Source organism: Corvus kubaryi, unplaced genomic scaffold (assembly GCF_017639235.1).
Source record: "Corvus kubaryi isolate FWS band 111438036 unplaced genomic scaffold, C.kubaryi_AGA036_p1.0 72, whole genome shotgun sequence".
NCBI classification, from domain to species: Eukaryota; Metazoa; Chordata; class Aves; order Passeriformes; family Corvidae; genus Corvus; species Corvus kubaryi.
This window is the reverse complement of record NW_024582060.1, coordinates 3034310-3061996: the sequence shown is the minus strand read 5'-3', so window position 1 is coordinate 3061996 and position 27687 is coordinate 3034310. Positions and strand designations below refer to the sequence as shown.

Here is a 27687-nt window from a genome sequence, read left to right as displayed (position 1 = left end):
GCAGAGGGAGCTCGGCTCCGCTCCGCTCCGCTCGCCGCGGCTGCTCCGCTGACCGGCGCCCGCCCCGCTCCCGCACTTTGTTGGCGGCGCGGAGCGGAGCCCCCGCGCCCGCCCCTGCCCGGAGCCCCGCGGCCCCCGCCGCCCCCGGGCCGGCAGGAGGACTCGGGGGAAGGTAAGGAGCTGGCGGGGCGGGATGGGATTTCCCCCGGGCGTCGAGCCCCCGGGTTGTTCCGCGACCTCAAAAGCCGCCCGGGCAGCCGCCACACGGCGGATTACGGGGCGCTGCCCCGGGCTTGTCCCCGGTCCCGTGGGCGCTGCCGCCGCCCTGCGCTCGGACAGGGGGGCTGGGAAGTCCCCCCCGGGGCCCCCCGGGCTGAGCGCGGCTCGGCCGCCGGGGACAGCGCTCGCTGCTGCAGCCGTTCCCCCGCCTGGCTTCGCACCCACGGAGCCCTCCGTGTGTGTACGTGTGTGTGTGTCTGTGTAGGTGTGCGTGTGCTCTCCTCCTCCCGCTGCGGTACCGCCACACCTGCTCGCACCTTGCCCGCCGCGGGCTGGGCATCCCCGCCGCTGCCCGCGGAGGGCACCATCCGTGCGGCTGCCCTCTTTCTCCTGGTCTCACCGTCTGCCAGGTGACTCGCCTTTCAGCTCTTACTGTGGTATTTTTTTTCCCCGCTGGTTCAGCTGGCTTTTCCATCTCTTTCGCTGGTAGCGGGCAAAGGACCGCTTTCGGGTGGGATAATCCTGCTGCGTGCCCGCGTTTGTTTGGTGCTCTCCCCTGCTGGCTTTCATCTCCCCCGCTGTTCAGCCCGTTCATTCTCGCTGGTAACTTTCCCTGGCGTTTTTACTCCTTCTGCCCCTCTCATCTCCATGACATACACACCCTTACGCATTGCCAGTGTGCAAGTGACCTGGGCACGCCTTGGAAAACAGGTTCGTGGCATTTTGAGGAATAATCTAAGGTGTTCCTGCCCCCCTGTAACCTCAGTAGGGCTGCACTGTATCCACGAGAAGCGAGATGTTGCAGCTTCCACTAAACCATAGTTTCAAGCCAGTGAGTAGCAGGCAATAGAAGAAAGGTGGAACAGGTTTTTCTTAAGGATGTTGTTTGGGAACAAATCCTCCCACTCAGAAACTGTGCTTTGCCTTGGCTCGTGAATCTTGTACCCTTCAGAGTGGTGTGACCTTTGGTGGAGTCCGCTTTGTTTACTTGAGGTGAAGTACTGAAGGTAAAAGTATTGCTCCTCTGCATTGTGGCTGCTGAAACATTAACCAAACGATGGATCTCGTGTGCCTTTGCAGCATAGATCATATTTTAATTACGCCTCTCCTTCATCATCAAAAATGTGATCCTCCTCCCTTCCTATTGACCATCTTTCTTCTCGTTTGTGATTGTGCAATGTCTATATGTCAGCTACAAATTTGCTTACATGGGAGAACATAAAAATGACCTTTTTTGTTGTTAGCAACTGGAAATACTTAATCAGCATTGTGTGGCCAGTCTCCATTCCTTGGAATACCCATAGAAATGCTGCAACCCCTGCCCTCTGAGGAGAAGAAACCTCCCCAAGGCCAGGCTTGCAGTGAGTTGGTGGTTTCCTCTCAGCGAGCAAGCAGACTGCAAAGAGCTTACAGAGTTTCCAAGGCGTAAGGGAGACGCCCCGCATCTCCTCTTGACTCACAGTTCACGGGGAGTGTAGCACCATTAGCATACAGGTATGGTCAGGTAACGAGATACTGTGCTCAAGGCTCCAAGGGAGCAGCTTGTGGCTGCTGCTTGCTTTTACTGGGAAGGCCATGGAAATGGAAGTGGCTTTGGACTTGAGTTGTCCAGCTGGCTTGTGCTGTCACACACTCAGAGAGGCTGCAGCGTTGAGTTATGCCTCCTCATAGCTCCGACTGCATGCTTCTGAGTGATTCTGTAATTCTGAAAGCAGACAAAGCATCCCATTAGATTTATTTGGAGGGAGGTAACACCCCATGAGCGACAGCACCCAGTAATGATTAGGTGCTAGTTATATACAGCAGTAATAGAGAGGCCAAGATTAATCTGAAGTTACTTACTTCTGCTGTGAAATGCACAGATGGAAAAAAGTACTGAAGTTTTCCACTTGGTGACAACTAAATTCTTGAAATATGGTTGATTTTTTTTCTGTCCATAATCAAGCTGTAGATGGAAAATCAGTCACATTAACTACTGCATTTTTTTCCCTTGTGGGTGACAGTTTATTAAAATGTAACATCTGAGGTCAAATAATTGAAGCCCCAGGGGTCAAAATAGATGAAATATATAAGAACACTTCAGTTACTGTGGGGAGATAAGAGAAGACTTGAAGTCCACATGACAAAGACTGTGCTAATAAAGCGCTTGCTAACTTTCGTTTCAGTGTCTACCACTTGTTGCTCTTATGCTCCTGGTTACAATTCCTACATCTCCTCTCATACAGTGAATGACTGCTCAATGGCACGACATTTTTTCAAAGACACAGCTTTTGGCTATGCCAGACAGAAAAAGGAGGCCCTTTGGTCTGTGACCCCTCCAGACTCCTCTCTCAGCTCTGGGACTGGTGGCCAGAAGGAAAAGATATTTAAGACCTTGGAGCTGTGTTGTTTATGGTGCAGCATGCGTGGCCGGATCCTTGTATCTCCATTCAAAGTGTATTTTTCAATGTGAAAATTCAATATATAAGAGGCTCATTTCTTGTTTTCAGTGCTAGTTCTCTAGTTTTCCCGCTATTAAATGCTTCACATTGCCAGAAACTAGAATTCCTGCTTTTGGGGGGAGGCTGTAACTGGTGCCATTTTATCTTAACTCCAGAGTTGGACTCTGATTCGTCCACCAATTTATTCATCCAAAACAATGACATTCTGTTTTGTACATCTTTTGATTTAACTCTGATACCTAGGAATTTCAGTTTTCCGCCCTGAATTCCGAGTTAGATGATGGCTGTCATCTGAACTTTGTTTTGCCATGAACTTCAGCTGTTAGTGCAGTCCTGAGCGACCACGGCATTTCTCCCTGTTGCACCCATAGAGGAACTTAGGTATAAAGTCATTGAAAGTTTTGTCTAAGTCAGTGAGACTGTTTTGGGTGTGTGGAGAAAACATGTGCAAAGCTGTTTATAAAACATGGCTCTGCAGTCACTGAAAGGGAATGTTGAGACAAGGTGTCTTTTATAGCTATTGATACTCGGAGATCCTGTGCAATTCTGCTTGTTCCCTGGCAAGGTTAGTCACAGCCGTCTTGGAAAGACCTTGATGATGTGGGAAGAAGCAACCTCCACATCTGTTTTGTGAGGAGGGACTCCTTTCTTTCTTTTTTTCCTTCTAATTTTGTGTCATTGACACTGGGGGATAAAAAATGAATCACAAATGGAAATGTTGTGAGCATTAGCCTTTTAAGATATGTTTCATTTTGAGCTGTGGCCATGAGCCTCCAATCACTAACATGTACCTTTGATTGTAATGTCAGTTTTAGGAACATTTTTAAATATTAGCCAGCTCAGGGCCTTGAATTGCTACTAGCTGAACGTTTCCAGTCCTTTCTTCCCTTCCCTCTCTGTGCCACTGTCTCGGTAATTAAAGTTAGGCATGCTGTGAATCTCCACAGGGTTAAGATCTGACATGGAAATAGCAAATTACAAATTACTTTCTTTGCATTTATTACCTTTGTTTTTTTATGAATAGACTCCAGCAACCTTGTGCATCCTGAATAGACAGAGCTAGCAGATGTCTCTAGCCTCAAAGGTGCAGAGTTAGTATTTTCCAGGAAGTTATCCATTTCTGTGGGATTCTCTGTTGTGTAGTTTTCTGATGCATGACAGGCGTCTTCATTACCGTGGTGGTGTGACGGGGGATTGTACTTGCCTTTGTTCTTAAAGCCTCACTCATGTTGTCATTTTGACCAAGCGTGGAAATTGCTAGGCTCTCTATAGAGCTACAGAGGAAAAAAAAAACCAACCCAACAAAAAACCCCAGTATAAACATAAAAATAATGAGCCCTTGCTTCTGGAATGCTGTGAAAACTCTTAGTATTTCAAGAGAATATTTAGTAAAAATTAATGATTTTAAGAATGGTATCTGTTGAGTGAAGGTAGGTGTTATGAATATCCAGTAACTTAGAAAAGGTTTCATACAGATAACGTGATTGTTTGGGGTTTTTTGGTCTCTTTGTTGTTTTGTTTCGTTATTGATTTTCTTTTGGTTTGGTTTTTTTGTTTTTCTTTTCAAGAATGCAGTGGTTTTACATGAGATAGAGGATTTGGCTTTGAATAATCCAAAATGTTACAGTTTGTGGATTTTCTGGATTTTATAGATTACCCCTGCAGGTAAGGGAACACCTGATTTCTTTCAAGCTTTCCATGAGTGCAGGGGGAGCTGTGTTCAGCTGACTTAATTGTGCAGCTGCCAGAGCTGGTTCTTGGGGCTGGAGTTTGCTGTAGCTGCTGGATGCTTCAGCCTAGATCTACTACAAGAGTTTCTCTTATTGTCCGTAGCTCAGGAATGTTTGTAACTGGAAAATAAAAGAAGTGACTCCTGGGGAATTTGTATTTATTACTTTGATTTCTGCTCCTGCACATAAAAGCATTTTTAAAGTAGAAAATCAGGCGTGAGGCTTGCTGCTTCTCCCATCAGTACTGCCTTCTCCTCCCCCTCACCTTCCAGAAATTGTCTTGAGTGCAAAGAGAAGCTGGGGGTGAGATGTTAGCAGTACCTGCTTGGTGTTCATTAGATAGGCCCACACCCATTAGGGAATGGGATTTAACAGCCCCTCCCCAAAACAGCTGCATCAAACTTGTTCTAAAAAACATGCAAAGTGAACTTTTGTGAGCACACATATTTGCTCCTCAATACTTGCAGGTACCTGGTGAGATACAAGATTATCCCAATTTTATCAGTGTTTTGACTTTAGGTAGACTTTGATGTTGCTGTGGTTTGTTCCATTAAAGGTCCTGGTGAATTGTCTTTCACCTGAAATGTGAACTTTGGTTAATGAGCATGTTCTTTTCATTCTGGGGTGGTTGAGAGGGCTTGATTCATCCCTCTGAATGCTCCTTTCATGAAAACTGAGGACTTTGCTCTTCCTTCTACCGATGCCACTGATCTTTTTATGTTTCCACAGTGTGTCTGAGGTGTAGTCTTCTCTATTTCCTGAGATAAAGATCTCTTTGTTTCCAGTGTAAAATATAATTTGAAGTAATTAGCCTGGAGAAAGCTTTTTTTTTTTTTTTTGTCCTACTCTATAAGGGATTAGAAAGACACTTGGTGTTTCTGGGCGTTTGGTTAATTCAGGGATTCGCTGAGAGTTCAGTGCCTGTGAGAATCCCAGTGTACATCATAAAAATATTTTTGAGTGCACAGCTCTATTACTCAGAGCATGAGAATGTGAGACCTTTGTACAAAGAGCGAGACATTCGTCTTGTACATTGTCTTAGGCACTCAGATACATGGAGAACTCCATGATCTAGCAAGGATAGTGCAAGGAAATTGACTTACATCATGAGGAGTTTGTGATATCACATGTGGTAATAAAATTTAGCTTGATGATCTTCAGTGCCATTTTAAAAATGGCATGGAAAAGTCAACCATTTATACTTGTGCCTCTAAAGTAATTTTCAGCTTTGCACAACGTGTCTTGAGAAGCCAGTGAGTGCATTGTACTGCCTTCAGCTGGAGACAAAAATATACATCTGTGTTTCACATTCAGAATTGGGTGGCAGGCTGTGCATTAAATACATGTGTTTTCTTCTTTCCCTTCAATGTCATCTCAGACTCACTTTTCCCAAAGTGGAATTACTTATTCTCTGCTCCACTCCCAGCATTATTTATTGCTTTGCAATTCTTCCTGTGCTCTCGCAACCCTTAGTGTAATGTTTCATCTTTCTGTTTCCTTCTCTTCCTGTATTCAAGGATAAAGACTTGTCCAGGGCAGAGGGCTGGGAGGTAGAGAATGGGATCTGTTTCTGGTTTAGCAGCAAACTTTGTTAAGGCTAATAAATCCGGGCTAACTGGTAATTAGCCTCTTGGTGCTATCTCACATGGAGAGGGCAGGACAGCGCGAGGAATCTGCACTTCGTACCTTCGTGTCTCTTAGGTAAGTCACTCCTGGGTGAGGAATGTCCTGCCTCTGCCAAGAAACAGACACAGCTTCTCCACTGCAGTCACAGTGTCCCTTCTTGTGGTCGCTTCTGTGCTGAAGTACTACTGCCTTGTGGGCCTTGCCCTCAGCTTTGGTCTCACCTCTCCCTGCTCAGCCTGGCCCCTGGCTGAGCTCTTCATGTTTTCCTTCCTTCTCTGTTTGCCTGAGCCATGTTTCTTCACTTCTTCCATATTCTGGTCCATCCTACTCTTGAGTCTTGATATAACTTTAGTCTCCTGTTGGTTTTGTGTTTGTTTTTTTTTTTTCCTTCTGTTTCTTTATTAACCCCTAAGTTTTCCTTTCCCTTTTTGTTTTACATCACTCTTTAGTTGCACATAGTGCTCCATGTTCAGCTTCATGAAACTTCCTGCAGTAAAGCTTTTGCATACTCAAAACCCAATTCTTTTTCTCTTTTTATGTCACTAGTCTTTATTCCAACGTCTTCTCTAAAGCATTTCAGATCCACTGCTCTCAGTGACAAATGTTGTACGTGAAATTATATGGGTAGTCAAGTCTCTGTGGGCTAAGTCATGTCTTCCCTACAATGCTGTGTACTTTGTCAAGGCAATAATTTTAAGCTCTCTTCATGCAGTTCTAGAGCTCAAGACCTGACTGGGAGGTGTTGGAGTGTGAGTAGGCATTTGTTTTCCCTATGTGAGTGAGGTGTCTGATACACAAAAAGAAAGTCTGTTCAATAAATAGTCTTACTGAATATGAATGTAAGATATTCTCAGAAGTGCCTTTGGTACGTGGTGGAGTTAGTTCTTTTCTACTTAGGTTTTACCGTTTTTCTCACTTTTTATATGAAAGCTAAATGTTGACATGCAAGAAAAAGAAGGGTTCCTATGTTCCTTAAAGAGTGACAGAGCAGAATCCTGCCCTGGGGGAGAAGCAAGTTGCTGTTGAGGCCAAGTTTTGGTGGTGAGCAGTTGAAATCACAGTTTGGTGCAGCTTATCAAAGGTTTGACTTCTCCAGAGGGACTCGGCGCTCCAGGCAGAGGGTTTGGCAGATGGAATGGCCCACTGGCCTGTGCAGTCCAGGGTTTTGTGCTCCCCAGTGGCGAGTGGCTTAGGGCAGCTGGCAGCGGGGAGCTGTGTCTTCCCAGGGACAGCACTGATGTTTTTGGAGGAGGTGGATGCTTAGAGCATGAGAGTTTATGTCCCACTGGGCTCTTTGAGTATTTTAAGCTGTCCTTTTATAACTCTGAAAGTTACTGTCCAGACATCTCCATTCCCTTTTTTAAAAATAATCTAAAAATCTCGATTTTGGAAACAGCTGTTTTGTCTCTGTCTCAGTTTTCCTATTTATAAACAAAAAACATATCTGACTCTCAGGAGTTTTGTGAGGCTTAATTAACAAATATTTATACAGGCTTTTGTAGATATAAAGCAGCATATAAATGCTAAGTAGTGTTATTATTACCACCAGCTGCTTTGTTGTTATTGAAGTAATAAAAGTTTCAGTGCCAGTGGTTGTATTGCCGCTGCCTAAATAAAGATTTTGTGAACTCAGGAGACATTGAGGGTGGTGGCAAAGTGATGGTGTAGACCATACTGAAATACAATGTGTGGGACAGCTATGAGATCTTTGTGAAGGACTTGAAAAAAAAATTAAATAATAATAATAAAGTGGAAGTCCCTAACTGGAAAAGAATAAATCCTCTTCTGCAGTGTGCCAGTGTTTAGAGGTCCCAGGACTCACTGGGGGCTGTCTGTGCTGTGCAGTGTCTCCCTGATTAGGAATGAGCTGGCAGCATCTGCGTTCATGACACTGGCATATAAAAGAAGGGATCTTTTAGGGATGATTGATAATTGGTAGAATAGGAAAAGTAACATGGTATAAATCACAATTAGCCTTTATGATTTTTATTTTAAGGTCTGCTTTTGTAAAACATTCATGACTTAAAGCTGAGCTATTTTTATGAATGTTCTTGTGCTTATCTCACATAACCAGCTTGTTAAAAGCGGATACGAACACTTTTTAAGCCTCTGGCTTATAAATTGTGAGAAAGAGAAAAGAAGATTGATTCCAGCAGGCTTGAAGGTAGATTCATTTCTCTTCTAGTTAGCAAAATGAGAGAGGGGGAAGGATTCAGCTGTAGACTTAGTGAGCCAATCAGCTTCAGCCAGGTTGAAAACCATTGGATTTAGCTCTAATGTACAGTTTAATTGTAAAAGTCTAACTTGAAAGAAAATAAATTCAGGGGAATTCTGTTTTGGTAAATTGATGATAATATCTCTAATTTAGTTCTGCCTGAAGTAATAAGAGTGTGGAAAAAATAAAGTAATAACAAAGGAGCAGTGAGGGGGAACAATTATTTTGCAAACATCTCCTGAGGATCAGAGGGGGTTACTTGGTCACATTAAAAGAAGAATATTGTGCTGCTTGGATGTTGGAGAGGATTGATAAAAACTGTGGTTTGAAGAAAACATCTCTGTTCTTTTTACTGTAAATATTTGAGATAAGATGGAAAAGTTTGGAAGAATGCAACATCTTCTGCCAGTTCTTTCAGCATTCTTAATTGTTATGAGATCTTGGTTTTAACATTGGCAGATATTTCTGGTGGGTTTTAGGGGGTTCTAATTTATTAAGTTGGCTGTCAAACTACCTATAGCAAGTGATGTGTCTCTAATCATATTTTAGTATTTAGTAAAATGAAGGTTTTAGTTTCAAGGGATGTTTCCTAACAGCTTCTGGACCACTTCCACTTATGAAGACCTGAGTTAGTTAAAGTGTTAGAGAGATCACACAAATCTGGATCATGGGTGTCATGATTTCATAGCGGCTGTACTGCAGGGACTTTGAAAACAGAGAGGATGCAAAGCAGGGAACTTACTCAGTCCTTTATGATTGTGTATAAGCAAATTTTCAGACAACTTTGAACATTATTAAACATCGAGAAGAAAAAAGGCCCCAGCCCTTTTTTTTTTTTTTTTAAATAGTTTTAGGCAAATCTTACTTTAAAAACAACCATAAAATGCACAACCACAAAGTTGTTCTGCGTAGAAATAGAAGCACTTTAAACACACAGAGGCAGGCAGGATAACCCTGAGGCACATATGGAGACAGCCCAAATATTGAATGGTAGGTTCAGAAAAGGTTACTGCTCAAAATATTTTCAGTAGCCAAGTGGAAGACAATTCATAGCATTGTATTAGAGCTGTTCTCTCTTCCTTGTGTGAGACTGGTGACATCTCATTGTGAATAAAAGTCTGGGGATTTTTGACAGCTGTGGGAAAGAGCCACTATTTTATGCTCCCTGTATACAGTGGTGGAACAATTAGATAGGAATTTATTTTTCTGTTATCCTAGACTGTAACATATAAGTAGTGTGATAACAACTATCTTTTGAAGTACAAAAGAATCTGCCTCAGGGGCTATCATTTTAAAGCATCATATGAAATGTTGATTTAATAAGGTCTGCTCCTTGCACATTTTAAGTGCAAGGAAATGTGTGTGTTGAGACCTCGCTAATCCTTCATTTGCACAAAGTCTTTGGCTTGTTCCCTAACTGTCAAGGAATTAATGGTGTGTTTCAATGAGATCCTGCATGACGAGACTGTAATTATTTTCATAAGAGATTCTGCACTGCGTTTGGTGGTGCTTTATGAATTACCATAATAAATAAAATGAAATTGCTGTTGTCAAAACATATGAGCAAAGTAATCTGATTCCCATTGTTCGTGCACTCAGTGGCTCATGGAATTAAGTGATACCCAGTGGACTTCCCAGGCAGTTCATGCACGTTGGTGAGGTTTGCTGTGTTGTTGTTTTGCTTGTGACAAGTTAAACAGTGGTGTGACAAGGAACAGTTCCATTGAGGAGATGGCAACATGTCTCTCCTGCACTTCCTCCTGTGGCCTTGTGTTTCAAAAAGGAGCAAAAAGGCAACACTCACATTGGTTCACTTAATGGATTGGGGTCCTCGTCTGAGCCACGATGGTGTGACCTCTGGCAGTCCTGGTATGGTAACAGGCTTTGAATTAAATCCTCAGGCACATAGAAGCTGATTTTAATTGCACTGTCCCAGTACCAGAAACAGGCTTCAATTTCATGGGACGCGGTGGCTTCTGTGCCTCTTGGCTGAGGATGGAGGTCCTTGCTGCTGTGGTGGTACCCAAACCTGGGAATGGTTCTGCACTGTAGGCACATCCTCCATCCACATGATTTTATGGATATCTGCACCTAGCTGAAGCAGGCTACACAGAAGATATATATCATATATCAGAATTATGTATCACAGATCATTTGCTTTTCAGCTGGAGAGAGTCAAGTATTCAGTTTTGGAATATTGACCCAAGATTTTCCCTTTGGTTTGTTACAAATCTCTGTATGGTCGTAGTCCCTCCAGATCTTAGCCAGCGACTGGAGGCTTGTTGTACCAGGCGCTCAATTTCAGGAGAATGTTATTATTTAAACATTGTGTCTATTTTTAAGTCAGATAATCCATAAAACCTGTTTAAAGCCACAAGAGATCATTACATCATCTAGTTTGACCTCCAGAGTGTATGAGGGAGGAGAGTTTCTGCCCTTCTATTTCTAGTAGAAAAATATTAATCAAGTTTCCTTGGTTTTCCTCTTGGAGGAAGACAGACACAGTAATTTAAACTACCTGCCCCTGGCAAACACTGGCATTTTTCACTAAGTGCACAAGTGACTTTTTAGTGGTTCTGTGTGTGAATCACGTGAATGCCAGAACGTGGTGCAACCCTCCAGATGCTGTTGTTTGTATGTACATATATATATATAATCTTAGATATGTATATATATATATGTATAGGCACACAGCAGATGCAATCCAGGTTTCATCCTCTAGACACACACCTTTTCCCCAAAAGATTCACAGGCTAAAAGCAGCTGATCCTGGAGTCTCTGCTTCCATCCTTCATGCTTCACTGGATAAATTGTGTAAACTCACATCGCTTTCTGAACCACTGTGTACTTGTCTGTGTAATCATTTTTTGCTCATGTGGCAGACTGAGGCACTTGTTTGCACAGCAGTTTCCAAGAGTTAAAGGCTGTATTACCCTGTGTGGGGAATCCATGGAAGTGTTGGGGAGGTCCTTGTATAGGTTCACTTTGACTTTTGAGAGTTTTGTGGTCTTCCTGCCTCCTAGAGCGTGGAACTGGTGTTGTACAGACTCTGGGATGTCCAGATGTATGCTGTGCTGGCATTTCCAGTAATGCCAGCAATAATGTTTTTTTCAGTATTGTCATGTCTTGCTCATGGCTTCTATCAAACGAGATTTACAGATGTCACTTCAGGCAATTTAGTAAATTGACTCCAAAAATTGGATTTCTGTGGGAATGTGTCACAAGCAGCCCAAGTCCTCCTTGGTCTTAAAACCTTCCTCACAGGGCTTTAGTGCAGTGACTTCTTTAGGTTGTAAAGAAAAATACGTGGTAATTTTACAGATGGCCTTGTTCTTTATGCTCTCACTGCGTGGGACTCTTGCTTCCAGTAATGAGGAAATGTTCTGGGGCAGTGTGTAACAGAGACTTCCAGTTATTCCTGTGTTCTTACCCTGTAATAGACATGTGCCTTCAGGGAGCAACTGACCTTAAAAATGATGCATATCTGGAGCGTGGGGTCATTTTTGCTGTACGGAATTTTTTTTTTTTTTAATGGGCATTGGGATGGTGATACTGCACTCACTGATTAGAAACCATATGTGATCAGTATTCTGATCCAAGTGTGCACTCTCCACTCTGGACGCACATTCCTCCTAGAGCTCCTAGAAATGCACTGAGTTGTTGCTCTGACAGAAAGAAAAAAGCAGGAAGACTAACCAATAATTGCCTAAAACTTACCTTTATGACTTTGAAGGTATTTTTCAGTCCAGGGATAAAGATTGGTAGTGATGTTCATGAGTTGTTCAGCGGTGGGTGAGAGGGTTTCTACAGCATCAGAACCTTGATCTCTATGTACTTGTTTGTTCCACTGATATTAACAGAACAAATTGTCTGTCTGCCTGCCTAACTTCAATGATTTTGAGGTTGAGGCTCAAAAATCTCAAATTAAAAAAACAACAACCCACGACAAGAAAAAAAAAGCAAACCTCAAGATAATTTGTGTTCTTGTTTTCTTAATAGGAACTTAGATCATTTGGAAACAATTTAAAAGAATTTGTCACCATTCTTGTTATTTTTTTTCTGTCCTCATCTTGCTGTGAGACACATCTTTTGTTTGAAGTATGTACTATTTTAAACAAGCATTATGTTTTCATGAAAACTCTGCTGGGCAATGCCTAACTCCAGACATAAAAGCAAATAAACCAAGAAAAATCCTCTGTTTATCTGAGATGAGAGGACTTTTTTAAGAAAAGGAGAGAGAGAGGATCTAAACCAACTTAATGGTCTCTTTTGTCTCTCTTTATGTTCCTTAATGTTCTTCTGCAGTCCTCAGGAATTACATTATCTCATTGGTATGTCACTGGGGTAGCACTACAAAGAAATCTCAAAATGCTACTGTCTTTGGACTGTACAGTGAAGAGAGACAGGAAGTCCTGTTTGATCTGGGCTGATTCTGATTTTATTCTGTTCAGCCGTGGGTTTCAGATGACAGGTGGAAATTCAGATTAATGATGGATAGCGTCTTTTGATCTTTTGGATGCTTCCTGCACCCCAGTGAAGTAAACCTGGGGACTTACACCTTTCTTTTGGGGCTGTTCATCTTACATAAAGCTGAGATCTCTTGTGTGCAAAGTTGGCTGTTTGGGATTTCTAATTAATTAAATTTGACAGCTCATCCTCAATTTTACTACTCGGTATTGCCTCAAACAAAGCTAAGCAAGCTTACTGTAAACTTGTCTGAGCTCCTCTCTACTGAAATCTGTCCCAATTTCCTGTCACTTGCAAGGCTGTCGAAGGAGCTGTCATACAACTGAGTACTGGCATTGTAGAGGTGGATGTGTTAGCAGTGCTAAATGAAGTGGAGATGAAGAAGTGGGAGCTGCAGACTGGGAAATGAGCAGAATGGGGATGTGGAGGCCTACTTCATCTCTACTAAAAACTTCAGGATCGAAGTTTCAGATCGAGAGGACAGCTTCCAGGGTGTCCAGCCATGAGGCTCTTCAGTTTGTTTGCACTCAGTTCTTCAGCTAGACTTACCCCAGCAAAGGCTAACAGCTAAATGGGAAATTTAATTAACATCTCTAATTTTCTTCCTGGTGACCTCTGTGTTTTTCGTAGCATCCACTGCATGGATGGAGGGTTTGTTTCCATATGTTTTTACAGTCTCCAGATCTTTTGTGCTGGCTGCAGACCTCACTGCCAGCTACTACACAGCAAAAGCCAAAACTACTACCCCAACAACCCCTGATAATTCAATCCCCGGTGATGATACCTGGTGAGCCTAAGACAGTGGTACCAAACAGAGGTCTGGAGTGGGGAATATCAGTGCTGCCACTTAGGAAATCAGAGCTTGTAACTTTTATCCCTCTTTTGCAAAGCCCTGGGATTCTTCTTTTATCTTGGTTCAGTCTGCTAAGTCTTGTGAAAACAATAAACTGGCTCACCTCCAGTACTGTGAGTTTGTCTTGAATTAATAATAAGTTGTCTTTTCTCACAAAGATAAGTACTTTCATTTGAAACAAAAATTGCTTTATCTTCTTGAGGACTCTAACATCTTGACTAACACATTAAATATGGTGGGTTGCTTTTATTTCTAATAATCCTTGTGCTATCAGGACCTTTGATTTGCCCTGGATTTTAATGAGTCATTTAAAAGCAGAGGTCTATTCTGGCAATTTGACTGCGATGCTCCCTCTCAAATCAGTTACCATTTTGAGAATGACATCTGAGTCTGCCTATGTTTCTGCATGACTGGAAACTGTCACTACTCATTTAAACTTATTAGTGCTGGAAATGGATATGCTGGTTCATCTGCCGGGGATGAAACATGAGGCACCAGCATTCGAATTTAAATGTTGTTCCCATGAGGAAAGGAGGAGGTGACTGTAGTGAGGAGAGCTTGGACAGTGAGGGGTGAGAGCTGCCTTGCAGCTCAAAGAGACTTTGGGAGCTTTGCCTACAGGTTGCTACAAGCAGGTTGTGGCATTTTTTGGTGATTCAGGAAAATAGTGCGCTTTAAGATCAAAGTTTAATGGGAGGATCCGATGCTTTAGCTGAAGATTATCCTGCAGAAGACGCTAAATTTTTCTCTCAAAAAGAACCAAAGTTGGGAATCCTCCTTTTGGGGAGGGAGAATGAGCTCTTGAGAAATTAAGACTTTTAAGAGAGCAGTTGCAAAGCTTGCCTCAAAGCCAAGCTTCTGCAATGGCTCTTGAGAGTCCACACGTACACCGAAGGTATGCAAAATGATTCTTAAAAATACAGTCCTGGGGAATGAAGGCTGTGACCCTCCATCTATCTTTAAAGGACCTGAAGCCTTCAGGACACGTGAGCACTGCTGACACATTGCCACTTTTCTCATCTGAAAGGGCCAAAAGAGCAGAAAGACAAACTGAATCCCTGGGTGCCTCGAGCTGTAACTGGCCCTCAACACAGCACTGATGCTGCTTGTTTTACAAGGCTGTAGTGGGTGATCCTGTATGTTGTAATTTCTTCATTGTTTTTTCCACTTCATTATATCTGAGTGTATTCCCAGTGCAGAGATTATCTTCCCCTACTTCTTCTCCCCCTTCCATGCTTCAACACAAGCCCAGAGCTTGCTTGTGATGGGAGTCTTTGATTGACAGTGCCTTCACCATTTGAGACCAGTGGTGTGCTAAAATGTACAACTGGCATTTCAGAAACTGTAAAACTGACCTGACAAAGGGTGATTTTCAATTTTTTTTTTTTAAGCTCTCCCCTTCTCTCAGCAAGTTGTAGATGTGTCTTGATTCTGATCTGTCACATAGTTGTGTCACAGGTTAACATTTCTGCAACCTGTAGAAAACTATAGAGCACTGAAATTGATACACCCTGAAACTCATAAATAGAATTGAAACAGCCTAGTTATGAATTAATCTCAATTAAGCTTTTTTCTTTTTTCTTTAATAGAGTTCAGTTTGCAGCAGAAATTCACCAGTCTGAACCCAATAGAGAGTGCAAAGGTGACTTTCAAGGTGATGGGAATGGTTAGGACAGACCAGATTTTACAAATGGATTTGTGACTTCAATGCTGCCTCTGAATAACCCATTTATTTCTCTGAAACAAACTAAGACTTGTTGCTCTCTGCCTAAAGACCAGCCTTTTTAAAGCAAGCTTACAGTTCTCTCAACCTCCCATGCAACAGCTTGGAGGCTTTTCCTTGACAAATAATGATAGTGCAAGGAAAAGGAAGTTTTGCAACCCTTAAACTTCCTGAAGAAAAAAGTGCCATTACGATTCCTTGGAAAAAAAAAAATTAAAAGCACAACAAAATATTCAATGATTCATAATTTACAGGAACATCAGTTTTCTGTGACGGTAACAAGACATAATTTTTTCCATTTATCCCAAAGGAAGGCAGATTTTGCCAGCTTTTTTGCTGGTGTTACACTTCAGTACTGCAATCATATTTAAAGAAATAGTATCCAAGTTCATCCATCAGTAAAACGAGGATGCTTCTGAATAATTAATAGAAACTCTTCCCATCAGGTTTGAACATTGAATAAATGGAAACGAGGAACCAGCTGAATAAAAGTATGAGAAATTTCTAAAAGAAAAGGTACAAATAACGAAGTTGGACATTTGCAGAAATGCTTATAAAGGAAAGCCATTCCCGTTGTAGCAATTAGGCTGCAGCTTAGTGTTTGTGCAAGAGAATGCTGCTTCAATTAACAAAACTGATTTCTATAGCACAGTGGTGAGACTGGCTCAGACTAAAACTGAAATGTTCTCTTACTACAGTACTAATGCTAATTAGTGAGTGAAGGATCTCTTCCAAGTAAAGTCACATTTCCTGTATGAACTAATGACCCAATTTCAAAGAAGGCTCTTATCCGATCAGCTTTTGAGGTACTGCACTAGGCATTACAGTTTTACAACTCTCATGCTAAATAACATTTCTGAAGGATGTGCTTTCACATAATGGAGGTGTGCTGAACGTCCAGTTTTAAGCTCATGGGGGCTTGTTCTCCATGACAACTTTTTTTTCCTTCACATCTCATTGTGTTCTTGCTTCTGAATGTCTGTTGTGTACAAGGTTTTCTCTTGACCTCCTAGAAAAAAATATTGGGTTTGTGATCCTAAGTGAAATACTTTTACTTAGTTTTTTGGGGTTTTTTTCAGGTACTTAAAATAGCAGTGTATCAATAGTTCTCTTCATCCATGTTGTTCCCACAGTTGTTGTGGTGTGGAGCATCAGAAATCTGGTTTGTCCTGGACCTTGAAAGTTGCTATGGTAACTGTACATCCCACTGGGGACTTGAGTTAGGTGTGCACACTTCATTTAACTTCCTAGTAGTTCTCTGCAAATGTGTTGGGTCTGTGAACTCCATTAAAACATTGTCTCTGGTGTACTGAGGAAAAGGAATCCCTCCTTTTGTCTCTGCCTCCCTTTGCTGCAGCCTGTCTGTGATTTCCTTCTGTGTTGAGTGAGCATAAGAAGATGCTGCTCCAGAGCTTCTCATGTGCTGATGGTCACTGATGGAGGGCCTGGTCCAAGCTGTTGGTCTCCATTGATGCCTTTTCCTGGTCTTAAAATCCAGCGTCAAACACGGTTAGAAGGGGAAAAGGGATTTTACCTTGGTATTTATTTTAAGGATCCTTAGGTGCACACGGCCAGGTGGAATGCACCTCAATGCACACCGCAATGCCCACCCCAAAAGATCTGGTATAACATTATAGGTGTTACTAATTAGCAAATCTATCAAAGATTCCCCAATGAGAGGCTCAAGTGAGCCCCCCTCCCCAAGGAACCTTCCCCTGGATGGTTCTATCTTGGTTTACAGAATGTGTTCTGGAGAGGACCTTGGGCTCTGGGGCACACTGATCCCTAACTACGAAGCTTCTAAAATGTTTAGTTTCTGAGCTTGACAAACAAGTCCAAGAATGTAGGCAAAAAGCACTGAGAATACAGAAGTTGTAAAAAGGTATAACAGTGGTATAAAAGAAAAGGCAGAAAATCTTCATGGCATCACCGCTCTGGCTGTGGGAAGGCTGTGGACACTTCAGGAGGTGAGCATGACACGTGGACACCCAGCTGTGTCACTGCAGGTGCTGGTGCTCTCTGCACTGCTGGGTTTGGGCTCCTGGAAATCACTTTCTCTTGCCCATAAAGCAGCTGGCATCCTGTGCCCTGCTGGGCATTGTTTCCTTCTGAAGCACCACAGGTAAGAGCTCACCTTCAGAGGTGGTGCTCTGCAGGCTGGGCCTTGTCCAGGGCAGTTCAAACATCTTTTTTGATTGCCTCCTTCCTAAGAACATGACAGGAGTAGAAGGGGCTGCATATGGACTTAAAGGAAAGCAGAAAATCTTTTGGGGATGAAGTGTAAGGAACCATTGTGTAAATATTTTTACATTATATAGTGAGAATAATACCCTCCTCTTTGATTTTTATGCTTTTTTGTTTTGCCAGACTCAAATCCAAAGAGATTTCTTAAGCCATCATCTCCTGCATGCAGGAATGTGATGGCTCCTCTCTTCCTCCTTCTGTGTAAGAGATTCTCTCTTATTTCGGGTGATGTTTTTACCACTCATTCCGTGGCAGGACAGTGAGCCAACCCTGTTGGTGCCCCCAAGTGCTCAATGGAGCAGAGCACATCGAGTGCCTCCCTGAGCCTGCAGCTGGATTGAATTATGTTTGAGTTTCTTTTCAGTCTGGCTGAGGGCTTTAACACCATCTGTGAGCTGTTTGTAGACAGCAGCAGGGCTCACATTCTGGAGAGGGGCTGGGGGGGATGGCAACCCCCGTTGTTGGTGTACTTCATGTGCGTGTGTGGTTGAGATGTGCCTGGACTGACTGCCAAAAAATCTTCAAAGGGTCTTTCTCACCATGGCCAAATCCTTCTAGCTTGCTGCATTCAACTTTTGTAGGCTTTTTGGTAAATTTTTTTTGCTATTTATTCAGTTCCAGCCATTGGCTTCCTATTGCCTACTTCTCATCATCAGTTGGTTTGTGGCATTGAGTGATGGCTCTGGCGCCTTTGGGGTAAAAAATAAAGACCAGGTTGATCTTTCTTGGGGGCCTGCTCGTGGTTTCCTTGACTTTTTGATGAGTAAAAGGCCATATTTCCTGATTCAGGAGGTAGAAAACTCCGTATCTTCCATTTGCCAGGATATTGTGAGGTGGGGATTCTTCCCCCTTACCCTCCACCCTCCCTCCCCAAGAAGCACAGGGGAGAATCTAGTTCTCAACTAATCCTGCCAATTCTTCTTTGCCCTTGGAGAATATTCCTCTATAGATTTTGGGGGTTACTTTTTGTTGTTGTTGTTGTTGTTGTGGGCTTGGTGGGGGTTCTTTGAGCCAGTTTTGGTAAACAAGTTGAACTTGCTGAAGGCGAGAGATACAAAGAAATTTAGGGTGGTGACCTGAGCCTTTATGCTGAGACATTTTTGCAGACCAGCTCTGTTACCAGCTTGCAAGCCGTAGGTAATTTTTTTTTCTGTAAATCTCCCTGGAGAGGAGGCAAGTGTAAAGTATTTAAAAAAACAAAGCTTGTAGTCAACTTTCTGCCTTTCCTGGAGGTGGAGGAGAGAGCTATTGTGCACAACCACAGTTCTTTCTTTCTTCTCTTTTGTGATGTTTGATACTTGGGAGCGGGGTGGTATTTTACGTAATTATAATTAGAAATCTGTTGTTGATGCTTTGCATCTCAGTCCTGACTGGAATGCAAATAACCATGCAGTTTGGTAGAACAGGTATAGTTTATATCCCCAGGACACCGGCTGAGGATAACTGTGCAGGGCCACAGATATTTGCCTTCCCTCGTGCAAATCCAGTGGGAAACATTTGCCCAAACTCCCTCCTTGTCCTGCTGTTTTGTTTAAGCTGGAACATAATGCAGTGAAATGTGGGGCTTGTAGCAGCTTTCCAAGAGGAAAAAGAACAAGTACAGGCACTTCAATATCAATCTTTTCTTTCTTGTTGGGCACAAGCTGATCAGAGCGCTCCTGTGTCTGCTGCTGTGTCCCAGTGCTTGCCCTGGGAAGTGCTCAGCTGGGGCAAAAAGTTCTCCTTTAGGTTGTGACAGAGGAATGTAATTTTCAGCACTGGTTTTGCAAGGAAATTCACTGTGAAAATAGTACTGGAAGCTGTCAAATCACAAAGGATTTGCAGATTTTCGAAAAAAAAACCAATATGCCAAGCTGAAGTTAGGGTTTTAGGAACTGTCTAAGCATTGATATATGGGGAAATAATTATTTTCTTGCCGGGCTAGAGGACCGCCAGCTTTCATATTGTCAAGAAGAGTGCACATGTAACCTGAAAAACACATAATCATGTCTCACTGGAACTTCAAGGTATGATTTACAGGACTGACAGGCTCTTTGTTGTATCAGCACTGAGTGGTTGCAGTGCAAAGAAAACTGCACTTCAAGTATCTAGAAAAGAATTAGGCTGAAAAATATGTCATGTTTTTAATTCTGTGAATTGTTATGTCTCCGAGGAAGCCTTGTATGCAAAACATTTTTACTTCTCTCAGGAACGTTAAACATAATGGTCTCATTTTCCTGTGACTGCAGCATTTTTGCAGTTGGTAATAGATATTTCTATTTCCAATCCATCTGTGCCCACTGTGTTTGATTTTGCCCACTGTATGCAGTCTTCATTTCTGGCAGTTTCATGAAAATCTGTAGCATTCTGGGGACAAAGCTTTGCCACGGATTGCAACTCACTGCAGGAGGTGGTATTTAAATTCCCAGTTTCATGTTGACAGCACTGTGGTGACAACTTTCCTTCTTGGTCCCTTCTGCAGCCATCCCATGATTGCCAGTATCAGTATAAATAATGAGTGGTTAAAAAAAAAGGAGCCAAGTGACTTTAACTCCCCTTTTTATAAATACAGCATCTTCCTGCCTGATTTTCCCGAGGGAATTTGTTGCAATGTTGTTTGTTCTAGAGGCTAAGGGAGTGTGTTAATCTCCCTACTTTCACAAGGGTGTATCAGGGGGATCTTGTGAAGCCACTGGCCCAGCATCACTACTAAGCAAAATTTTTACTGACTTAATTTATGGATGCTGTAGATGATAAAACTTACAGCTACTACAGACAAGTTTTTGCATTGTAGGTGGGATGTGTCCTCTCTCAGGGAGGGGCTGCCTTAGCCTGGAGCAGAAGGTGACAAGCATAAACTGAATGCTTTACCTTGGTTCTGCTGCTGTACTCGAAGTCATCCTGCATCTACATTCGTTTCCTACGAGGAAAGATTTAGAGCTTCGAGATGCTGGCCTGAGTGTCATTCTTCTGAAGTAACCTCATAAATTGGCACGTAGCCTTGCCGTGTCATGGTTCGTTGAGGTCCTGAGGCAATATTTAGTGTAACAGAATAAGCAGTGCTCCAGTTAACACAGTCATCTCTTATGCAGGGAGATGCATTTATGCCATTCAAGACAAAGAACCTTTTCACTATATGTCCAGCTATTATTCTGTTAATTCTTTGTGAGAATTACCATATCTTTGTTTTCCTTTGGGTGGGGAGAGAGTTTTGCATGTTCTCACTGAAAAGCCCAGTGTTTGAAGCCACAACACTTACATGAGGATTAACTTTTTGAAAGACTTGAGGGTCCCTGTGGAGTTGCCTGAGCCCATTAATAAAAGTTTGAATTTTCAGCCTAATGTATTAATTATGTTTGTCCAATTCCTAAAGGATCAGTAAATCAAATTAATCTTAATTAAATTTAAGCCTGTGATAGCAGGGGAGAAAAAAAAAGAAAAAGATAATATTGTGGAGTTTAAAGCTTGAAAGGGTCATTAGACAAGCAGACTGTTACTTTTTCTGGTTAAAATGTAAATACATTTTAAATTTAGATTTCTCTAAGTACATTTTAACTTACTCATTTTTAGGCTGGAGTTAGACCTTCAGTAATATGGTGACTGCTGTGCTTTTGTCTTCATGGGAAGATTGTTTTTCAGACCAATAGCTTGAAAGATCTTTTGATAAAGCCCATCCTGTCATGCTAAGCCTGTAAATTATTTTGATGAAATTTGCAACTCTAATAGTAATGTTAGTACTAGAAACAAAATTTCTATAGTGGATGTTTCCATATACTCAAAAGAGAAAAAGCTAAAAGTGATGAAGATGGAAGCCACTTACATTTGTGTTCTCGAGTTGACTTAAATCTTCCATTCAAATCCTGCTCTAGGAATCCTTAGATGTGTGAGACCATGCAGAATTACTTAATCTCCTGAGGATGTCTGCATTTTAATAAAACAGATGCCAGTTTTGCATCTTGAGGTCTATTTCTTGTTTCTGAGGAAAATTTTTTCTTTTGATTTAAATCCAACAGAAGGGGGTTTTTTAAACTCTTGTCTTCATCAGGCTAATATTACCGTCTTGTAAAGCAACAAAACATCTCTCCGTTTCTTACTCTGAAGAGTGTATTTAATGTTCTTCTTTATCTCTTCTTATCTCATAAGAAAATTTTTGTACAAATAGACATCACCAGCATATTTTGGGGGTTTTTGCTTTATATTAGTTTTCAGTGTTTTAGGGTTGTGAAAGACAGTATTAGCTTTGGTCTTCTAGAAACATTCTTGTAAAGAGCTGTCATTTACTACTTCCTTTGGCCCGTTTTTTCATCCACCTTGTTCTGAAACAATTCCTAGAAGCTTGCAGGAAGCTTTGCACAGGATGTGCTTGGTGTAATCCACTGACATAATTGATATATTTTGTAAGTTTGTGTCCTAGGTGGGCAACCTGAAGTAGCTGGTTAATGTTTGGGGGTGTTTTTGGCATGGCAGGACACTGACAGCAGTGTTTTGAGCCTCCTGGGAAGTGAAAATATTTCCTCTGGAGTGTGATTTTGATGCATTGAAAGTTTTCTCTCTCTTCTTTTTCCTATGCCGTGTACATCCTTTCTTTATTTTAGCAGTCTTTATTTCATCCAAGCAAACAGAGGGGAAACTGTGGATTTATTATTCAACTCTAATAAGGGTGCACAAATTGTTTTGAAGTCCAAGACAAATGACACTGCTTGGGCAATGTAAATAATGCAGTGGGTTACCTGGCAGACTGGAGGCACTTCTAGAGTTTCTCACCTCATCACATCTCCCGCAAACAGTTGGAAAAGGTCAACTTCCAGTTAGGCTGCTAACTGTTGCTTTCTTCAAAAGGCTTACAAAGGTTGTCCCCAGTTTCTTATGCTGTGGTTTAATAGATTGTCAAATAAATTGCAGTGAAACAAATGTTAAAGCTTTTAGCTAAAATCATAACATGCATGGACATTGTGTGTTCACAAGTCTGTGTGTTTAGTGAGAGCTTAAGACTGGGCACCTGCTGGCTTGGTCACAGCTTCACCCACTTCAGCTGAGCTGTGTTCTAGTTTCCAGTAGCAGAAAAATTTGGTTTCCTTCCTGCCAAACAGGCAGCTTCAGTTTAGGATACATTTGTTGTCCTCTGCAGGATCCTGAGGCTGCAGAATTGTCTTACTCTGTGGGGGATAATGCCAGATTTCTGCTCTGTGAAAGGAGAGAGATGGTGAGGAAGAGAAGAAAGGAGAAGTGTTTTTAAGAGCTTCATGGGTTTGCATTAAACCTGCTTTGAACACAGCAAGAGCTTTCTCCATTTTTTCCCCTAAGCCTGGTGTGTAAGATGTGTTTTGGTTTTCCATAGCCTCACATCTTAAGTTTTGTGATTTGGCCCCAGGTTTATTCCCCCATGCAAAGATGTGGAATAGCCTCTTTCAGCCTACAATGATCAGTGTTTTATTCACATTTTTCTTGTATTTGTTTACCAATTTGAGGTTTTATCTTTTCATTCATCACCATGAATTGGTATTTTATGGCCACAATTGCAAGCCTGAAAGTAGCTTTGAATGCATAAAATAACGACATAATGAATGTTGTTTTAAATGGTTGGAGCAGATTTCTGATTTTATTTATTTTTCCCCAGAAGAATTCTGGTGGTGTGATTAAAATGATGAAACATTGGGATAGGAATTGTTTGTTCAGAGGGATTTTGAGTGTGTTCAGCATTGGTAATGACTCTGTGCAGTGAACAAAACCAAACACAATTGAAACGTTTTGTTGCTAGTAGCAAGACAAAATTTAAGGCATTCTTGGGAAACTTAAAGGCTTTTACTTTTTTTTTTTTTTTTCCTCTGGATGGGATGCACGAAAGTCCCTTTTGGTCATGAAAATTTTTAATGTTCTCACTTTGCTGTCTAACAATATTGATTTAAGTTACTCTGGTTTGATTATTTTTGCCAGGCAAAAATAGTGTGGAAACATGAGAGATATGGAGACTGGTTAATACAGAGCCAAGGAAAAGTATCCATGTAACCATGGTGGGGGGTTTTTTGGGGATTTTTTGGGTTTTTTTCCAGTTTGCAGGGGGGTTGAGTGTTTAGTGTTTGTTCTTCTGTATGATTTGTTAGCCCAGGATTAGGCTCTTTTGTTTGTGGTGTAAATCCTGCTCTTGGCCTACAATGAATATTAATTAACTTCTGTACTTACATATGCCATGTTGCAGAATCAGCTCCTTATTAGTAAGTCAAAAGCACAGATGAGATGATACAAGGAAGTGAAAGAGAATCTGGGATCAGATCAAGGGCGAACACCCTTGCTCCAAAATTATAAAACAGAGGAAGAGAGATAATTAGCAAAGTTGGAAGGTATTTAAGCATGAGGATTTCCTTTTTGTACACCCTTAACCTTCAGAAGGGCATTACTGTGAGGCACTACTGAAAGCATTACTTTTTAATAGACTTCAATAAAAGAAACATTAGCTAGAAGACCTTTATAGATGTAAGTGGTGGTTTCTGTTGTTCTTCTGGGTTTTTTAAAGAAGTGGAACCTTTTAGAAAGTTGATTCCTAGCTCAGGCTTGGGAGTAGCTGGGTAGAAATTGATTAAAGGAGTATTATTTTCTAGTTGACCTTTGTAGGGCTCCTGATGAGTACTTGGCCATCATTGGCACCTTTTACTACCTACAGGAAACTGAGGGAGGGACCTTGCCCTACAGCAAAGGAACTGTCCTGTTTGTTATTCTCGTGTAGGATCTGAGGAGAATATCTAGGCCAAGGCCTCCAGAAATCCTTGCCTTTCAGATTGTCCTGAGCTCTGTCCTGGCCAGAGTACTGCTCCAGACTGGATTGCCCATGGTGATGTGCATGGATGCAATGGGAATAAATCACATTAAAAGTGGTAGTAAGGTGGTAGTGACCAGTATTATAAAAATGTGTTTTATTGTTTGAATCTGGTTTTCGTGGGGGGAGGTTGTTTTGGTTGTTTTCTTGTTTGTTTGTATATTTAAATAGGAATTAGTAGTTATACTCTGTTGGGAGTGTTGCAGATTCTTTTGAAGGAACAGAGTGGCCCTGAGGAAGCTGCCGCCTTGTCCTTGCTGCAGACTAGGCAGGCTATTAGGTGCTTGATTCTTCTTTTCAAAGTAACATGTCAATTTTTTTGTTAGACCTGATAGTTGGCCTGAAAACATGTTTGCTGTCTTTTTTTTTTTTTTTCCTTTTTTCCATACATGCACTACTAACTAATAAAGCCTATTACCAACCTTGCTTTTCCTAGTTGCAATGATTTTTTTTTTTAGGTAGATTTAACTTGGCTTTTATTGTGCTTCATTGTGTTATCATAAACCATTAATTCATGAAGTAGAGGTCAATAATGAGAGGTCCCAGGACTGTGGTCAGTACCAGTGATGGAGTAGAAGAAAAAAGGTCAGAGTTTCTGAATTGTGTAACAGGTTGCTTTGAATTAGAGCAGAAGGTTTCTGACCTTGATGGGCGATATCAGAAGAGACTGGAAAACATCACCAACAGTGCAGTGCTCTGATGCCAGGGGTCTAGATGAGCTAGTCAGTGATTCTAACTGGGGATAAGTGTAAAGGCATAGGTAAGAAATGACATTTGAGAAGATGGGGAGATGGACTGAAGATTCTGGCATCCAGATGTCTCGATACTGTGGCTCTTTTGTGATTCCCAGGGAAAGCACAGCATGTACTGCTGAAGGACTGTTTGGTTTTATAATTGGCTATAAACAGTGGGATTTGATGTGAATGAGTATGGGGAAAAAAATTAAGAGACTGATACAAGTTTTAGGTGTTTCAGAGGCCGTGTCTATGGTGTGCTCTGTCTCCTCTTGGGATAAAAATTTAATAAATCCAAGTTTCGATCCAGCTTCAAAGTAACTTCTGATTACATCATGATGGGGAAACTCCTCCTGCTCCCCAGCTACAAAGAGAAAATTATTGGCACTAAAACTAATTTATTACTACAGGCCATGCTTAAAATAACTTTTATGACCACAGTGGCCGTAATGTGGTGGACGTCTGTAGGTGTATTGATGTGAAAACCCCTGTGCTTTCCTTTGAGGAAGTGATTTCAAAGGGCTGCTTCAGTTCGTGCTTTCCTTAATAGACAGAAAAGATTCAGGATCTTCCTGATGATAGAGTTTTCCAGTGTTAGGGAGGGCCAGGTTCCTAATCTGTGTGCTAATAAGTGCACAGTATTAAATTTATACCAGCCTGAACCAAATGTTCTGTCATTCTCCTTTTGGCCCTGAGTTTTAACTCTGGAGTTACTGGCCGTTCCTTCGTGCTGCTCCCCCATCCTTCGTTTTAAAGAGATCCCTGTTTTCTGACTTCCTTCTTCCACATCTTTAGAAGTCTCACACAACTAATGAGCTATTATAAATTTACACAAGGCAAAATTTGCAATTTTTTTAAACTAGCTTCTTTATTTGTTAAATTTTCACGTGAATACTGGGCATTTTTAATAGTGTGCTTTGCCTTTCTGAAAAAGTAAGAGACCCTGACTTTTCAGGCTACAGCAGGAGAGTTGCCTGGATTATTTCAGCTCTCATTTTACAAGAGGGCCAGCAAAGGAAGGGCTTGATAGCAGGCAGCTGGGAAATTAAGTTACTTTGCTACTGAGCACAGTGGACATTTTTGTAATCTCTAGTGCTGAGATATGCAAAGAGTGGATGTTGTTTTACACTAGTCCGTGTTCTCTGTTTCCCTGTTTCTGTGGAATCTCATGTGGTTTTTTTGGGTTTTTTTCCCCTTTGCTGAACAGGCAAATTGAACAAAAAAGGTCAACTAGAAGACCTATTACAGTTAGTTTTCACAGCTTATTTTCTACAGCTCTGAGCACCTGTGGCAAACAACCTCCCCTTCTCAGCCAGTGGTAGGATGGAAAAAGCCCCTGAAATAAAAGCAGTGTCTTTGGGTGGTGCAGAGGGAATGCAAAGGGTGAGCAGGGATATGATGGGTGTTTTTGCCACAAGGCAGTATCTGGAAATTGGTGTTTAGAATGTTCTTCAAGTCCCATCAAAAGTGCTAAGCCTGAGAATCAAAGGCTGAGCATTTCTGCTCACCTTCAGGAGTGACTAGTAAGAAACCAACCCCTTCTTGCACTCTCCTGCTCCTTTCCAAACCCCAAATTACTTTTCTTACTGCTTTTTCTGTAACCACATGTGATGTTTCCCACATGTCTTTTAAGCTCCATCAGTCCTTGTCAAAGGTCTGGGAGTTGATGTCGTTTTTAAGAGCCCTCCCAATCTTGCAATGTCCCTTTGTGGGAGTGGGTGGTGAATTTAATCTGGAGCCAGGAACACCCCGTGTCTGTTCCCCATTGCAATGCTCTCTATGCTCATCCTTTCAGAGTCTGTAATGGTATTTGAAGACAATAATCTAATCTTCCTAAATAATACCCTGTTCTCAGTTTTGTTTGCTTACCCCATGCAAGTATCTGAAGAGACAGGTTAGTCTTTTGTAGCGCTAGCAAGGAATCCCAGGTCTGTTGAAATGCAAGACCAACTGTGTGTTGACTTCAGGAAGGCAGAACTTAACCTCTGGAGTTTTTTTTGGTTTTTTTTATTAATAATCTCTCTTTGCTTCAGTTGAAAAAATAACAACTGTAGGAATTCTACCAAGATATGCCTCTGGCAGGTAGAATAAGGGTTTACATATGAGTATATTTGACAGTGTAACTTTAATGCACTCAGGTTCAGAAGTGGATCCAAGCTGAATATATGAAAGGAACTTTTACAACACCTGAGACTAATATAGTTTCTCTCTGATTTCAAAATAAAAATAGTACTGATTGATTTTCAATTTATTAAACCTGATCCTTGCAGAGTTTGAAAACCAAACATTGTGGCAGGAGGAATCTAAAAGTAAAAGCAGGTTTCACTGTCTACCCTGTAAGAAGCTGAAGCTGGAAAAGATGTAGAAGTAAACAAGGAAACAGCTTGTGACAATAGGCACTGAAATCTGGTATCTGGCTGTAATAAACCAAGTCTGGCATTGATGTACGGAATCAAGGAAAGTATAAACACTCAAAAGGTGGCAATAATAATAATAATAATAAATATCTACAGGAATTTTGAACTCCTGTGGGAATGAAGGTGGAAAACTTTTAGACATCAAATTGGATTTTCAAAACTTTGCATCAGTGTAAGTAAGGTGAAACTCATTTTGCAGTTCTATTGTCTTCCCATCAGATTTCTGTC

General features: G+C 41.6%; 1 protein-coding gene across 3 annotated transcripts in view; it reads left to right on the top strand.

Annotated features, from left to right (window-relative positions):
• Window positions 1-27687, top strand: part of EPS8 (epidermal growth factor receptor pathway substrate 8) — a 127731-nt gene that overhangs the window by 797 nt on the left and 99247 nt on the right. For 2 of the 3 annotated variants that reach the window (XM_042050330.1, XM_042050327.1), the window contains exon 1: window positions 79-172. The exons of the other annotated variant lie outside the window; for it this stretch is intronic. The gene's annotated coding sequence lies outside the window, so the exon portion shown is untranslated. Of the gene's footprint in view, window positions 1-78; window positions 173-27687 lie in introns of those variants that run through there. 3 annotated transcript variants of the gene reach the window in all.